Source organism: Taeniopygia guttata, chromosome 2 (assembly GCF_048771995.1).
Source record: "Taeniopygia guttata chromosome 2, bTaeGut7.mat, whole genome shotgun sequence".
Classification (NCBI taxonomy): domain Eukaryota; kingdom Metazoa; phylum Chordata; class Aves; order Passeriformes; family Estrildidae; genus Taeniopygia; species Taeniopygia guttata.
The window spans coordinates 51,407,282-51,424,899 of record NC_133026.1 but is presented as its reverse complement, the minus strand read 5'-3'; the positions used below and the strand labels follow the sequence as shown (position 1 = coordinate 51,424,899).

Here is a 17,618-nt window from a genome sequence, read left to right as displayed (position 1 = left end):
TTGCCTCCTTCCATCTTGGTCTAATCCTAAAATATATCTAAGGGCCAAAGCTGCTGTTTACGCTGTATCATCCAACACTGGTGCAGAAGGAGCACATGATGTTTAGTGTCATCAGCCTGCCCCTGCAGCTCCTCAAGCACCCTGTGCTGTAAGACCCAGCACTGCTCCTCTTCTCTCCCTGGTCACAACACATTTTGCTGGTTCCAGCATCATCACTCACCTGCTCAAGAGCTCCTGAAATCCCATACCTAACCTGATTTGCAGGTCTTTTTTTTATTTTCTCTGGAAATCAAAACCTACTCTCTTCTGGATAAGCACTCTGATCCCCTGTCTTTTCTCCTGTGATTCAGCCTCTAAGTTACAGCATATAGCAAAGACTTTATCTATCTCATTCCTCAATCCCTCTGGATGAGTCCTCTGCATGGTACCAGACATTGAGCCCCATATTTAATGTTCTTTTGTTTCAGGACATTTAAAACTGCATGAGGAAAAACATACATTAAAGTGCCTGGGAGAAAATTACGAAGGGAAGTAGCATCATGTTCTTCAGTGCCTTTGTCAGTCTTGATTTTTATACTATTCTTCCCACATGTGAAAATTGTGATTACCAACAGCATAGGAAATGCCCACCACTGTCTTTAGTCTGTCCACAAAACAGACATCAGTGGAGTGCCCTTTGTGCAAATCACAGAATCACAGAACAGCGTGAGTTGGAGTCCAGCTCTTAACTGAATGGCCCATATGGGGATTGAGCCCATGACCTTGGCATTAATTGCATCATGCTTGCACCAAATGACCCAGAGCAAGGGTGTTGTACCTTTGCCCTTGAGGGTACAGTCTTGTATCCTTGGAGGATCCCTGCTGGATTCCTTCCCTCACTATTTCATTCTGCAGCCAAGGAGTTGGTCCACCAGGGTGGAAGAAAAGCACACTGGGCTTCACCACTCCCACTCAGCTGAACTACCTCTGGCTAAAGGCATGAACTAAAGCAGTGCCAAGCTGCTGCATGGAATGCCTGCATCCAACCTGCCTCCTGAGATGGCCCAGGAAGCCCTGCACAGGGAAGGACAATTGAGTGGTTTAGTGACACCACTGCTTGGCATCTCTGCAGCACCTCTGGCATGTTTGCACCTCCAGAGAGCCTCAAAATGAAGCTCTTCTGATCTACTTCTTCCTGCTCATGGTAACCTCAAAACACCTCCTCCTGTGTAATACAAAATGCACTGGCCATGTGGAGGTTAAAGGGTTCTGTTTGGATTTCCCCTGCATCTTCCTCCTTCTAAGAAATCAATGTAAGATTTTCTGTTATTGCCCATACAGGTTTTCCAGGACACACACAACTTTTAAGTGATGACTTTAATGTCTTTAAAGTTTTAGGCTCTGCATTATCAGCCAGGAAAATCTATGAAAAGGGTGGACACATTCTGAGTTTTTTGGGACAATGCAGACTGGACTTTATTGGGAGAGAATAAAGGTACTTCTATGAAGAGCAAGTTAAAGTACTACCAGGTAGGCCCATATATAATGGGACTGTATAACACCAACAATTTCTAGAATATTCTCTAATAGTCCTGCTCTGTTTCAGTCTTGAACTCCTAAATGTCACGTGTCCTGTGAGAGACTGTTACAGACTCTCTTTGATATTAATGATATTAATCTGCTTCACAGAGCCAACAAGCCCCCAACATCATGAGATAGATCTTTAGAAGGAGAGATGCTCTCACTATACTTTATCACAGACAATGGGAACTTGTGCCTCTCCACACTCTGGGAACATCACCCCAAAAATAGACACAGAGAAAGAGCCAGCACATATTGGCCCTACTTGGATGTTAAACCATAGGCAAAGCAGTTTTTGGCTGGTAGCAGTGGTGTTGAGCGTCTGCACACAACACTTTAAGCATCAACTTTGAAAATTTTTTTTACACTAAGTGGGTCATAATTTTTGTTCCCAAGACACTGTGCAGAGAGAAAGAAAAAATCACTGGGGCACCCAGAGACACTATGGGGGATAAGATGAAGGTAAAATGACAGTGCTTATTTCTTCATTAAACCAAAGCATCTGCCACTTTGTTAATATTCCAGTATGTCCTGCTCCCAGAGAACTGTGAAGGCAGCAATGATTAAAGGCAGCTCCAACTGAGGAAAATGCATGCTACACTGACCTCAAAAGTGTAATTCAAAATTTATGCTGCTGAATGGTCTACTCTCTAATCTGAGGAACCATCTGTGTAGATGTAGGTACAGTACATGCACAGTCTCAGGAGAGGCACCCCAGACTTATCGTCAGCATGACAGGGAACGAAAGAGGATGGTCCACTGGCAACACCTCCTGCCTAAAAAAAAAAAAAATCAAGTGAAGTTTATGACCCAGGAGGTAAAAGGTTACTGAACCTGGTCCTCAGAGAGGCCACTGCCCTGACCCATCAGCTGTAATCGCTCAAAGAAGCCACCGCAGGCTGCTCAGGGCTGTTTTGCTGTAAACAGGCAGCTGTGAACACAGGAGACTACAGTGGCTTCCTGCCAAAAATCTGCATTTTAATAACTTTGTAATTGCATATTTTTGCAATCTGTTGACTCTGACTTATTTTAAGAACATCCAAAGAGTAAAACAGTATCACCACCAGATTTTCTGGTACTTTAAATTTCACAATGAAGTTTGCATCAACTCAGTAATTACTGTGAATAATTCAAAATAAAGGTTATAATGATGTGACACATTCTAGTGAATCCCTGAAATTTAGGATGTTGAAGTGATAAAAACAAAATAAAAAAATAAATTCAATAGTAAATATTAGAAGAAATATAATTAAAATCCATAATTAAAAAAACAGATTGCAAATCCAGCCTGGGTGATGGTGTTGCTATCAAGCTTATGTAATTTCATTAGAAGTGATTTGCTTTAAAGATGAAAAATAATTTTAACATAAATGGCTGTTATCCTGTAAATGCCAGAATCCACAGTCATGTGAATAGACTACTGCACAATGGGACCACTTGTGTGAAACTGTTTGCAAGACTGAGGCTCTAGTCACAGTTTGCACAATAAAACACTTGAAAAAATTATCCATCTTAATAAAAATATTGTGGAATTAAATCCACTTTTACTTGGTTGTGCTTTTCAGATTAGTGCTATGAAGAATATATTGTGTATGGGATATGGAAGAAATTTCAAATTATCCAAGTCCTTTCCTTAAAGAAGCAGAGTCAAACATATTTGGGCTCACCTAAGCTCACTGTTCATCCAATATTCTGAAACTGTGATCCCTACAGCAGGCTTCCAGGAAAGGCTGCAAGACACCTAGATGCTGTATTTCTTTCATGCACCTATAAGGTTTGAGAGATTTTGAAAATCTTGTTTCACTTGAAATTGAATTTTTACATCTTCTCTCTATACAGATACACTGACTGACCATTCCAAGTCAACCAATTGAACTCTACTACTTAAGTGGAATAACAGCATAAGTCCAGTTTTGTGTTTGTAATGCCTTTCTTAATGTCAGAATTTTAACACTGGAAAAGCTTGTTGTTCCATTTCATGACTGGAAGAATGACAGCTCAGTTCTCTTATCCCTCTTTCCAATGAGGCAGTAGGCTGAAATTAAAATTAAATCTATAGCTTCCAAGACTAGAAGCTGTGTAAGGGACCACCTCACAATAAAGCAGACAAGTAATTATAACTTAGTTGGACATCTCCAAAGGTTGATCAGGCTGAATGGGCTCTGACTGGCTCCTTTTCTTCCCTAATCCTGAAAAGTAGCAACAAAAGCTCCCAGTGGGCAGCTGAATTTGCCCCAGTACACACTGAGAAGAACAGTGAAAGGCTGCCAGAGCTATGATTGAAAGTTTAGCTACACCAGTTCAGCCCAAGAGGTGTTGGGCTTTTTGCTGTCATCTTTCCCTCCGCCCACGAGTTGTCATCCCTTGTCATTAGAGCTTATTTCCTCAGGAAAGGTGTGTTTGCTAGCAAGAGAGGGAAAGTGCTGGGTGACAGATCCTGGTGACAGATTTGTCACACATAATGATATACAGATGTGGTTTTCATTCTGATTTGCAAAAGGAAATGCAGTGTTTTTACCCAATTCTAAAGGATGTAAAAAATGCAAGATTTTTTTTTTTACCCTGAATATTTAGCAATACTTTTCTTGAAAGCTTGCAATTACTTCTCTGTTTTCTCATTAATTCTCATCCATAGCCACTACATGGACCTTAGCCCTCCAGTTTGAAACAGTACCATGTAGCCCCAATAAATACACCAGTTTTTACCAAAAATGAATGAAGTATTCAGAGATAATAAACTAGAGTTGCAAGTATTTAACACTGGTCACTAAATACAGAAGAATAAACAGATTCTAGAAGGATGGCAGCCATGAGACTGATATAAGTGGAGTGCAAACTCCTCCCACCTTCCTAATGCCACAACTTGTCTAGAGGCAAGGGAAGCACAGCAGTTGTTTCATCCCCTTGTCAGCTGAAGAAGCAACCTGAAGAGCTTTATTCACTTAGAAATGTAAAATAATACACAGTGAAAGACCACACTTGAAATGCTCTCCATCACTCATACACTATGAAACTTTCATTGCCAGGCAGCAACCGCAACACTTTCTACCAGGGGCCTCCAGTGGCTGCTTCAAGGCTCAGCAATGCCATAGGAGGAAAGTAACACTTAATTTTACTTCTTTATTGGTGGGTGGGAGGGATGGGAATGTAACAAATGACCCCTGACATAAGGCATTTCATGGAGAATTGACCAGTTGGGATTAATGGCCCTTGGCTGAATCTGGGCTATAAAATTTTTCAGCCAGCCATTAATTTTCAGGAAATGTTCTATCCCTCAGCCATTATTACTTAAATAAAAACATATATTGTATATATGGTCAAATCAAATTACTGCTAGAATTTTGTCAAGCACAGATAAGGGTGTAAATTTACTGTGTTATTAAGGCTTTTCCTTTTATGCTCAAATAACTATAGTTTGGTAGTGGGAATGACTCTTATACATGCTCAGGGAAAACACCCTTGCTTTGTCCTTGTGTAAAGTGATCACGGGATTAGAAGCTGGAATAACTAATTTAAAAAAAAAATCATCATCAATTACCTCAATTTTTCTGTTATGATCATGAAGAAAAGCAGTGTACATATACTCACAGATGTTCACTGTAATTACACTCAATGATAAGTATATTTATCACACAGAATATATACAGTACATCAAAACACATGGAAGGTGGCGTAGTGTTTTTGCAGAGAATTCGGGCTGAATATATTAATTATGCACAGGAAAGCTGTAAGTGCATAGTGCAGATCATCCTAAAGAAAGGTTAATAAAACTTTCCTACTATACATACACTCCCCGGTTTTTGCTGCACACTGCAGGAGCACCAATTTATGAAAAGGAATTTAGCAAAATTTTATGGAAGCTATTGCTTGCAAGACTGAGTCTGTACTTCGGCTGCCATTGGTGAGGCCATACAGTGATTTGAGAAGGAAGAGGACTATCACCAATAAAATTTTAGAAGCCTTTATAAATGACTGAAAATAGATTTTCTGTACAAGTGCCTTGACTTGAAAATGTCATGGTAAGGTCTGGACCCACGACAGGTATACAGTCCAGTATAGTTAGTATTAATGTATTATTTTACCAATAGAGAGAAGGAATTTATAAGCTTACAAAGCATCTATGTAGGGCCAAGGATGATCCACAGATACATGACTTTAAAACATTGAATGTTTTTTATGTATGCAAAAGTGATGTTCTCGTCTGGAGATGTTTTATCTTTATGAGCTGCTCTGTTTTCCTCAGAGAGAGCCTGGCACTGTGGCCTCATCGAGGACACAACAGAGGGTGGATTGGTTTTGGGGTGACAAAGCTAAGAAAGGAGTGGCGAAGCTTCAGTCGCCCAGCAGCAATGGGGGACTAATGCCATTCCCTCCCTATCTTTGGGGAGCAGCAGGGCTGGACATCAAGCCCTGTGGTGTCCCTCAGCACCTGAGGCTGACAGCGCCTCTGCAGTGCATGCCAGTCACCCCAACACCCCTGATGGGAGCTACTGGGTTCTGCACTATTTTTACAATGCCACTTGCAGAAAATGAAGGACATTCTAAATCCACACCATGGAAGGACAAATATCAATCCTATTTATGTTGGAATGTGCATTACTTCATGCCAGTTTGTGGGCATGCAGTCTCTAGCCCTTTCCCCTCACCTCCCTGCATCAGTGCTGAGCTCCCTGGCACCCATGAGGTGCTCTGACCATTCCTCTTCCCTCTCACACCCAGCCTTTGGTCTTCCCCTTGTCTCCTGTGAGGGCTGGCATCCAGTTACCATGTTCAGCCACCTCACACTCCTTTCCCCACACCAGGAAGTGCTTTGTCTTTTAGCAAAATAAGAACATGAATCTTTCAAGCTACTCAGCACCTGCAGTCTGTCAAGTGAGAAGGAAGTCTGCCCAAAGCATGTGCAGACAGGGCTGCTCTAGAAAGAGTTTCTAGCTTTCCAAATCATTTGCTATTCCTAATGTCTTCCACAGTGGTCTGCCTCACACCTTGTTAGTTCTGTGGACTGCAGAAAGACTCCCAAGCAGCATGATATTAAATGCTCTAAATGATGACAAAACCAGGCTGGGGCCCAGTGTAATGCGAGCTTTATACTAATACACGATCAGTGAAATAATGACTTACTGCCTCTGCACTTCATGGGAACATTTGAAACAAAGGAAAATTAAGCTTGAATGTTCTGATTTACCTTGGCCTTCTTCAGTCTTGTACTTAATGTGGTCACTGATATGCACACCAATTTCATCAAATCTCGAGAGATTATTCTGGCTGCTACTAATGACTGAGCTAAAAAAATCAGGTTTGATCAGGCTCTGATGCTGAAGAGCTGCATAGTCAGCTCTAAATGTGTATTTCCTGGCATTTACTGCCCATTTTCTGTGAATACATACAGCTGAAAAGTACTTTGTAAGGACACAACTCTGGACAAAATTTATTCTCAAATCCGGCCCATGTGCACTCTGGGAATCCAATGCACCTCAGCTGAGAAGGTGGCCAGGATCTTCTTTCTTTTTCACTGCTTGTACTGAAATTGAACTTTTTTTACCATACTGTGTTAACCCATAAGAGAATCAGAAAGCAAATATTAATTTCTGCCCTAAAAGCAACACGTAAATGTAGCAAATATTTTATGTTGTAATTTCTGTAATCAATACTATAAAAGTTGGTGAAAAATGTACCACCACCTTAAAACGCATTGAGACCTGTAATGAAATTTAATAGTAATCATAATGTTTAATTCACCAAATGGAGGGAGCATAAGAGATCATCCACTGTGAAAAATACAATTCAAACATTCTTAGAGCCCTAGAATAATACAAAAACATTAGAGAATAAAAGTATATTTATATGCCGCAGATTGAAGTTCTTTCCTGAGTAGAGAAAAGGCAGGAAGACACCATGAGGTGATATTGCCATGTTCCCTAGGTGTACAAACTACTTAAAAACCAATTAGGCAAGAAGATTCATACTTTGCTTTTTTTTTTTCCCCTCACAAACCAGTATGTCTTATCAGCATTACAAAGAAACATATCACCTAGGAGACAGAGTAAACAGCAATGCTGTTTAAATTAATACTCCTTTTTAATTTTTAAACAGAAACTGTTTTCCCTAGCTGTGACCCTTGGCTAATGCAAATCCACTTGCTTCTATTGCTTCATTCTCCTTGCTTTATTTTCCTATGTCATTCAATATATTCAATTCTTTTTGTAAAACTGAGAGAATTAGAGACAGGTATTGTGGATATGCTATATGTTCACAGAATGCTTCTTTAAGCCTTTTTTATCGCTTCTAAACAAGCTTCGAAGCCTTGTTTATAGGCACAGCAATGACTGAAAAATGAAATTTCATCAGCTCATAAATATAATCCATGAGATGCAACACAGATAGGTATCCAAGTAGACAGTTTGATTTTAGAAGTAAGAACCCAATACTTCCAAAAACTTTAGTAGATTTTTTAGTAATTTGTGCTACACCTAAACAAACTAACAATGGATTAAGGGGTGATATTTCCAGGACTTGTGTATATTTTTATCTGTAATGGTAGTTAAACATGGTCAGCAGAGAGAATTTGTTAAGTATTTCTGAAAAATCAGGACACATAGTACAAGGCTTAATTTTGGCTTGTAAATGTTTTGGTCACAGTGGCATAGAAAATGCATAATTAGGGGGAAAATACCTAATACCTTTTCCAATTTAAAACCACTGTACTATTCTCCATTTCAGCCAAAACCATTCCAACTTCCTTATGCACATGAAAAATAACATCAGATACTGAGAAGCAATTACCAGCTCCTGTGTGATAAGTCCCTTATGCTTGTAATTAATGTGTTTTAGCTTAGCAACAAAACAAATCTGAAATTAGTAAGTATTTTGTTACACTTTCTTTGCTGTACAAAGAAAACCCACCAGGCAGCCAAACAAGAACTATATTAACATATCTTCTCATAGTTTTCAAAGTTTTTTGGTCTAGGTTATAAAAAAAAAATGGTGGAGGAAAAGAATTGCTCATAATGCTTTGAATGCCATGATGACGTTGCCAGCTTGACATTATTAGCTGCTCATTAATACAATGCTGAAGTGATTTTTCCCATGTCAGTCCTCACACATGGATTTTGCATACACACATACAAGATATGAAAGTATATCACAAAATAAACCAAAAACCATTCAACTGATGCTGATGAGAATTATTTGCCTCCTTTTTTACTTGTACATTAAGATATGATTTTAAACACTTGCACAGGAGTTATTTTTTTCTCCCATTTCCTGCCTCTTTGATACTGAGGTGTTTAATTCAAACCCTTGAATTACGATTTTGTGAGTGGTTTTGCCTGTGCAATGTTCTGGACCTGTCTTTGTACTGTGTTTATTTCAGCAGTATGAGAGGTTTTTGTCCAACACAGCTCAAGTTGTGGTGATGCTTGTGGTGATTCAGCCCTGGTGTCTGAATTGCTCTGAAATCTCGCTAGGTAAGAAACAGCACAAGCTTGCTTGATCGTGGTATTCAGGCCTTTTGCTCACCCCTGACTGAACAGGCACTGTGGGTGAAGATTTTGATTGGGAAAGAGAAATTTTGGGCCAAAACCCTACAGTGAGATGTGGTCTCCAGAAAGGTTAACAAGTTCTTCAAAACAGCAAAGATAGATTGCTGCTTGTCAGTAGCACTGTGATCCACTTAGCTTAGGCATTAAAAAAAAAAAAAAAATTGCTCCTTCTGCTTTCCGATGCCTTTCATCACTCTTTATGTAGGAAAGTAAATAGCTGATGCTAGCCTAGCACCTGGCCAGTCATTGCCCTGTTCATAAATCAGAATAAAGCAAACATCACTTTCTACACAGAGTAATCAGGACACAAGTTCCCACTGTACGGTGATTTCAGCTGTCAGCTTTCTGTATTTATCTTGTTTTTTGGAAATCAATCCTATGCAATGGAGAGGTGGAAATGAAGAAGAGAAATTAGCACAGTATCACTCCTCAAGTTTTACTTATCTTGTAAATCCATAAGGCACCTCTCATCTTCACGTAATGAGCATGTTATAAATTAAAAAGAGAAAGAAATCACCTCTGCAAAGTAAAATCAACAACAAATCTAACAATTTCCCTCTAGTAAATGCTAGAAAAATGCAAGGAAAGGAGATCCCTCCCTCTTAAATATTTTAAGACTATATATTTATGAGAGCATAACTCATTGAATATGCTTCCAGTATTAAAGACAAAACCAGTTTTCCTTAAAACTCATGCTATACTGGAAAAGAAACAACAAAAAATTATTTATGGTAGACCAAAGGGCTTCCCACATGGAATCAGACCTGCATAAATAAAGCCATTGTATTATTGAGTATTAACTCAGTTGTAACCTTGTCTGTAACTGACATATAGAGCAATCTATTTTCAAAGATGGTTTGCATCAGTTGTGACTGGCTATTTGCTTCCAAATGATGAAACTTATGGTTCAGCTTCCTTTTATGTGGCCCAAAGAAGATTTGGAGATAAGCAAAGAAAGGACCTCAGGACTTCAACTGGAGTCTACAGATAAAAATGTGTATATATTTTATAACACTTTTATAAACTTTTTAATACTGTTTCAGCTTTTACTTGCATCATGTTCTAGCACGTCAAAAACAAGCACAATGCAAATGCATTCAAATAATGAAACTTCCTCTAATAGTCCCAAGAGTAAATATTCATAAAATTTTCTTTAGACATCTAATTTGATGTCTAAACAGGAATAATTCTATAATTGCACAGAATAACTTCAGCACTGCCTTGCACCACAGAGGAACTGAGTTCCCTAAATTTAAAAACCTCTAAATCATACCTAAACTGGAAGCATAAAGTGATTCAAAACAGGTAGTGGAGATGCCCTAAAGGGAGATTTATGGAGGACACTTCTAAGCCACTGATGATTCACTGCTCATGACCTTCTTTAAGATCATGGATCATGAGCATATGGAAATAGAAGGCCCAACAACAGCAACATAGAGAGTTGTAAAAAATTGCAGTGTCCATCTTGAAAGTGAAGTAATTATCTTTATAATCTTTAAACAGACCTGAAACCTGTATTCCCAAGAAGGATAGGCCAGCCGTGAAGAGGAAGAAACTTTCTTCTCTATTACATCTCTCATTTCTCAGTTCAAGAGAATTCAGCTTGGTGTCATCCAGAGGGGCAAATTTCTAGGGTAAGCAGACCACTAAATATCTTATGGCAAGAAATACCAGCTGATATTTGTTCGTGCCACCTCACCTGCAGATGCTATGGAGCAGAAAAATGAAGAGACAGCCAAAACACAAGTGAAGTTTAAATGAGACTGGTGTGAATCATGACTGCAATAACCAGCTCACCTGGGGCATGTCTCCTATGTGTAGGCAGGAGCTCAATCAAAGCAGTCTGATATAAATGATGGGATTTTAGAGAGAATGACTTAAGCTAACTCAGCCTGGTATGTGAACATTTTGTGTTGATCAAAACCTGAAAAAAAATCAATACAAAATGAAAATTCCACTGGTCAGGCTTTGAGTAGTGGCAGACTCTGACATTTAGATCTGAGCACCACAGGCAGACATCTCTTTTCAGGTACAGGGCTGTCTCCAAATCAGATGCTCATTTCACCTGCTGGAACAGCAGGCCTTTAAATTGACTGTCCCTTACTTCTCTGGAGACAAAAATAAATCAGGTTAGCTCAGCCCAACACCTGAAACTGCTAAAGCTAGCCTGGCCTGCAGCAGATCAGGAGCTGTTCAGGTGCCCTGCTCTCGCAGCAGAGTGATGGAGTAGCGAGTACCATAGAGGAGGATGAGGGAGTAGTGATGCACCTCTCTCATTAGGTTGCATCAGGTCCACAGGGGCCACAGCCTCAGAGGAAAATACCAGGGTCTACTTTAAGGGCCCACTGTGCTAATCCATCATGATGGGACTACCCCAAGACTTCTTCCTTGTTTGTATTTGGAGCCTGGATAAAATAGACCAGCCTGAATTCGCATGCACACAGTCCAGGTAAATGCTTAAAGCCCACAGACAACCTTTAGTGAAAAACTCTCTTTTTCAAAAATACCACAGAAGTAGATAAGCAAGAAGCTCCAATTCAAATCAGCAGGCTGCTCCATATCCTTATGACAGAGGAGCAACAGAGACCCTGAGCTGCATATGTGAACCACTTAACTAATCCTAGTATGCAGGGTTCTAATTATGCACAGAGCGTTAAAAAAACCTCATTGACAAAATAAGTAGCATATTTCCTGCAACAAAGGGTCTTTAAATACTCTTAATGTTCACATCAGACTATCTGAGTTGCTCTCACACTTCCCATATTCTTTTCTCTCCTACACTCAATCCATAGCTCAGAGCTTTGGCTATGCTCAGGTTAATGGACTCCATTTTCAGTCATCTTCTCACTTGCCAGGCAGAACTGAGCTACATCTTGGGGAGAATTGTACAAATACAAACAAAGTGAACAAAAATTAAGCAGCTTTCCTTTGTTTGTAAAGGCTTACACAGGATGCTACAACAGGTATTATATTAAAACCTAAAATAAATAAATGTAAGCTGTTCCTAGCATAGTAAATATGACATTACTTTCCATGTGACCCAAGGATTGAAAAGAGAAGGGGAAAAAAACCCCAAATAAAAAAGGTGATTGAACAAACAGTCACTACACTTTGGTAAAGTGAAGTCACTTACTCTAAAACCTAAAGCAATATTTGTACCCTTTGTCCTGGATGATCAACAGGCAGTAATTATTAGCTCATTAGCTGCTCAGATCACCATAAGCTGGTGATGTGCTCAGAAATGGCTGAGGAGACAAAGAAATTTGTCTCCCAAGAAATCAATTTGGGTCCTTCAAGAAAACATGATTAATGTTTTTTTGGGATGCTGCCTGCACCGGAAGGGCAGCTATGTCTTTGGACATTATTAATATAGAGTTCACTTCTGGTATAAAACTCTCTCAGGTAAAGCCAGCTATAACAGAATTACTGATCTGTCAAACTTCACCAATTTTCTTTTTAACACTGAGACCATCCAAGCCATGTGAGGGCTTACCAAAGCTGCTATTTCTCACTACTCCTGCCTGACAAAGCCACCTAATAGGCCTGGGGAGCTGGACAGGGTTTTTCTTTCTTCTGCATATGTGCATAAAGGTGTGAAAACTTGGACAACATGTAACAAACCACAGTCAATTAGGTGGTGAACACAGTCTTACATGAGACACTTAAACTGCTCCAGGATGAGGGAGATATTTCGGTTTTCCTCTTCAAGGTGAGAGATAAGAATCACTGCATTTATAATACAAATTTACTACTTTGGAAATGGGTATTTGAATACTTTTCTTGGTTTTTTTTTTTTTTTTAATATTTCTACAGGTCCTCTCTCATTAAAAGCCTACCTGACATCATGATGAAAATGTATATTTAAATTTTCTTAGTCACCTACATTTCTTAGTCACACCTACATTATATCTAGAAACGTTAGGACCTGAATGTGCATTTTTATGTATGCAAATATCCACTTCTATATAATGTAAGTGATCCTAGAACATAGCATTAAGCTTTTTTTTGTATGTTAAAACAGAAAACCTCCACAAATACAGACCTCACAGCTTTTTCCCATGAGGAAAGACATTGTAGATGCCTATGGAAAAGTTTCTTACTGCTACAAAATAAGACAATTTATTCTCAAGATGTCAACTGAGCAATAAAGCACAAGTAACCATAAAGTATTCAGAAACTTTTCTGCAGTTTGCTGTACTTCTTAATCCAAGATATTTTTATGTGTGTGCAAATGAGCACATACATTATCTGACTTGTCATTAGCTTATCTAAATCTTGACATGAAGTATAAATTGTTAATGATGTGCAACTGAGAAATGTCAAAAGTATATAGCAGGGCCAAAAGTCAGCACAAAAAGGTAAACAGGAAAAATTTCCATGGCATCTTCTTTCCTGCTAAAAAAATGAATAGTAATACCAGTTAAGCAATCTTTACACAGCACTAAACAGGTGAAAGAGTAGAAAAATCCTCTTACAACAATACTTAGGGGAAAAAATAAAATTCCTAAAATGAATCCTGGAATAGTCAGTCCTAACTCTTCATGACAGAAACCTTCAGATTCCCATGTCTTTTTCACTATTGTTGGCAACTGATCACTAAGCAGGATAATTGCACTCTAGTGCCATCCTCGATTTTACACTGCATTTGGATACACTGGTTCATTTGAACAAAGGTTTCTTGCTTTTTCTATTTATTTAGCTTTTTAGTTAACTGCATGAGGAAGGGTCTAATTCATAAACATTGTTACTTATTTACACACAAAGATTTGAAGAACAGTTGCTATAGGCGTGGAGTTTGAGAGGGATTACACATCTAATGATAGAGTAAGAAAACTGTACTCTGTAATAACGAGGTATATCCCAGGGAAGAAAGAGGGAGAGTGGGAGGAATACTGCCTAGCTTCTTTCTTGCGACCCATTCAGGTGTCACAAGCTCTGAGATAAAAAGGAAGATGTTGGTTTCCACTTTGAGTTGGTGATGTGTAAGCAGGAGAGTGTTCTTCCCTTCTAGAGAAGGGAAGGGTCCACACACATCTCCCTGTGTCAGGCACACACAGATATACAGTCAGCACGGATGCTCTTCAGGTGTTGCTGTTTAAACACTATCTCTTCCTCAAGGGTGCATAAAATCAATGTCAAGCTCATCCTAGCTTCTAGTGGTTACAACATAAGCCCAAAGGTACCCTACTGAGGTGAAACGAGTCATTTATGATTTATATCAGCTAAAGCAAACCAAAGCAAAATACAGTAACCTCTGCAGCCCACAGCTCATGTACTCCTTGTAAATATGTGTGACTCTGAAAGCTTATCCAACCTCTTTGTCTGAGGAAATATTTGCTTTGTGAACTGCATGTTTCAAAGTCACATTTCACATCCAGCACATGTTCATTCTGAAGTCTGTACATTAGCAACTCTTGGTCCACAGGTCTCCTACCTGCAGCATCAACCCTCTGGCTAGCAAAGCTACCTGCTTCCTTAAGACTTTTAGGCTTTGCATCCATTTTATAGCTCAGTGCTCTCTGACTAAGGTTTAAGACACTGTAGAAGCTCATGCAGAACATGAGCTGCTTTTTAACTGAGAAAGACATATTTCACATGAGCGGTTTTCATTCGGTTTGCAGGAATGCAGGTTTGTAGAGTGCATAGATATCCCATGATAGTATGTGTTGTGTCCTCAGTTATGGGCCATTGTTATTACCACTGAAAAAGTCGTTCATTAATACTTGAGGAAAAAAAATGCCTCTTTTACTTGTCCAAGGTTTCCTAGAGTACTCTGGTACTCATTGGAGAAATAGGAAAGCAAGAGCACAAAGAACAGGGCTGAACAGCCAATTCATCAAGTCATCACAAGAATATGTGGAATATGAAACCAGTAGCAGAAATAGAAACTTTCCAGCACCAAAGTTTGATGTCCTGGAGGCGTAATTAAATCAAGACCAAATTTCTGTATTAAGGGAAAACAACAAGAAATTTGTCCAGGATGTTGTGTTTGGAAAGCCTGCTGATTAAGTAAGTTAGGGTCTGTCAAATGCTTGCTACACATAACATCAGAAATTAACTTTCAGATATTAAACTTTCTTTTTGTATTTACTGCTATTCAAATGCAGACACACAGAGTGCATTTTTTCTGCTTCCTCCAAGGAAGTGGACATGCTCAAGAAATGAAAAGATTTAGTCAAAGGACAGGTTTAAGGCACAACACTTCATTTTAATTTAAAACTATAATCTTGAAGTTTTAAGGACAGATTTGCAAAACAAGCATGTAAGAAAAGGGAATTTCCAGGGTATCATATAATTAAAGAGAAAAAAAGTTACATGTTGAAGAATACAGTGACATCTTCTAATCCTGACCAGAAATCAGAATCATCATATTACCCAAGTAAAGTAAGGATTCTTTTTGGTCCAAGAAACCTCAGAAAGTTGAAGCTACATGGCAAATGACTAACCCTAAAATTTTCATAGCTGACACTATCAGTGGTATTGGTAGTTCAGAAATAGAAAAATTTGATATTATCCAGGCTATGATGCCTAATAACAGCTTTTGTTCTTTAAATAATAAAGTTGCTAGAGAGACTGAGTTTCAGGGAAAGGGAACAAATTAATCCTTTTACTTTAAAATATCTTTGAAGACTTCCTCACCTCCCTAAGGAGGGGGAGCAGGACGACAAATAGTGTTCATTATTTTCTGGCAAAGCTGAAAATGAGGAAGGTGCTAACAGTCAGATTGCTAAATTAATTCTTAATTCCCTGTTCACTGTTCTAGTGCTCACTCTCATTTTGCCCTGGATTAAAACAAACAAACTAAAAGAACCTACCAAAATTAGAAGAAAAATTACAACGCAGCAACTATTCATTGTAAGGAAGAAAAGGAGTTTAAAAAGTTGGGAAAAGCAAGGGTTGGCCCCCTCCACACTTTTCATGCCAATTATATAATCAGATTTTCAACCTTTATCCCAGATTTCAATGTAAATATCTTCGGAATTCAGAAATGGATTTTACAAAGATTGACAGCTTTAATAACTGTTCAAAATGACGAATAGTGCTGAACTCGGAACAGAGGGGAGTCTAAGCAGGGCTGCTATTAAGCTTGAGCAATTAATTGACCTTCTGTTCTATAAAAAAATTTTAAAATTCAGAGGCATAAATTTCACATTATCTTGTTGGAATTTTTTGTCTTTTGCAAGAGCAATCTCTAAAATTTATTTAAAAGGCTCTTGATTAAATGATCTGATTTACAGTAGAAAAACATAGAAAAGCAAGTGCTGTATCTTGGCTAGCATCAAAATACCACAAGTGCACTCATTTTTCAGTTTTTTGAGTTGCACCAATTATTAATAAAACACTTTAGAAAATAAGCAATTTGCATTAAGAAAACATTAGGAAAGTGTTTTTCAGCACAGTAATGGCCATCTTTAGAGTTCATCCGATGTGTGAGATAGCAACCATTCCCCAAGCAGCCAATTTCAAATTCTGCTGAGGACAGGAGAAGGAAACAGTTTGACCTTGGAAAAATCTCTAAATAAAGTACAAACTTACAAACATGCACATTTGCATCTGCAATGAAAATCCTCTGACCATACAAAGAAATAAGAATGCAATTCATAAAATACTTCTCCTTCTGAAAAAAATACTTCACCCAGGAGAGGAAATGGGGGTGAGATTCATCTGAGTAAACGCAAACACCTACAATGCCCTAAGGCTGTAACTGTAGAGGGGGTGTGACTCAAGCTAGACTTATGAAGTAAATCAGATAAATGATACTTTCGAACTGCCCACTCATCTTCTGAGCAAAAAAGGAGCAACTCTGACTTGTTAGCTGCAGAAGTACAATGTTTGGCATGATGAATCATAGTATGGGTATCTACATTTTCCTAACAGCACCACTGAGTACAGACGATTCATCCCTTAATCCCCTGTCCCTTCTCCCGTTGCAAATGTTATATTTCCTACAAATTTTCCCAGTAATATTTTAAGAGAAATGCAATAACTGTTATGAGTCTGAAATATCTACATCAAAATTGTTTGTAATGGATTATGTATGTATGGATAGTTGGATCTGTGGATCCTTTGCTGTGAAGTCAAGGATGCAATAGTATTCCACCTGATTATACATATATCATAAAAATATCTAAAATATTGTTAAAAGCAGCCTGCAATATTTTGAGTACCATAAACTACAGCTGCTAACTTACATCCATCCAAACAGCTACTGATGGTTTATGAGCTGTGTATTGATAGCCTTTTTATTAAAAGAGCGATCTCAGGTCCCAGAGAGCCCCTTTGTGACACCTGCACTAGGGATTACAGGCTTCTCCAATGGAAATGTCATTTCCACTTGTTCACTATGTTGCCTATCTAGAACAACTCCACAAGAAGTACAGTGGGATAAGTGCTATGCCAAGGAAGAACTAAATCAACTCCCCACTCTGCTGTTACTCTGGGAGCTCATCTGAAATGCAAGAAGGAGTCAAAAGTCAGATAATGCAAATGAAAGGAGACTGATCACAGTAAATGTGA

At 38.7% G+C, this 17,618-nt stretch overlaps 1 protein-coding gene across 6 annotated transcripts in view; it reads right to left on the bottom strand.

The window, feature by feature from the left end:
• The window catches only part of TPK1 (thiamin pyrophosphokinase 1), a 292,817-nt gene that overhangs the window by 16,464 nt on the left and 258,735 nt on the right, over nucleotides 1–17,618 (bottom strand). Inside the window, exon 8 of one of the 6 annotated variants that reach the window (XR_012054636.1) lies at nucleotides 2,166–2,336. The exons of the other annotated variants lie outside the window; for them this stretch is intronic. The gene's annotated coding sequence lies outside the window, so the exon portion shown is untranslated. The remainder of the gene's footprint in view (nucleotides 1–2,165; nucleotides 2,337–17,618) is intronic. 6 annotated transcript variants of the gene reach the window in all.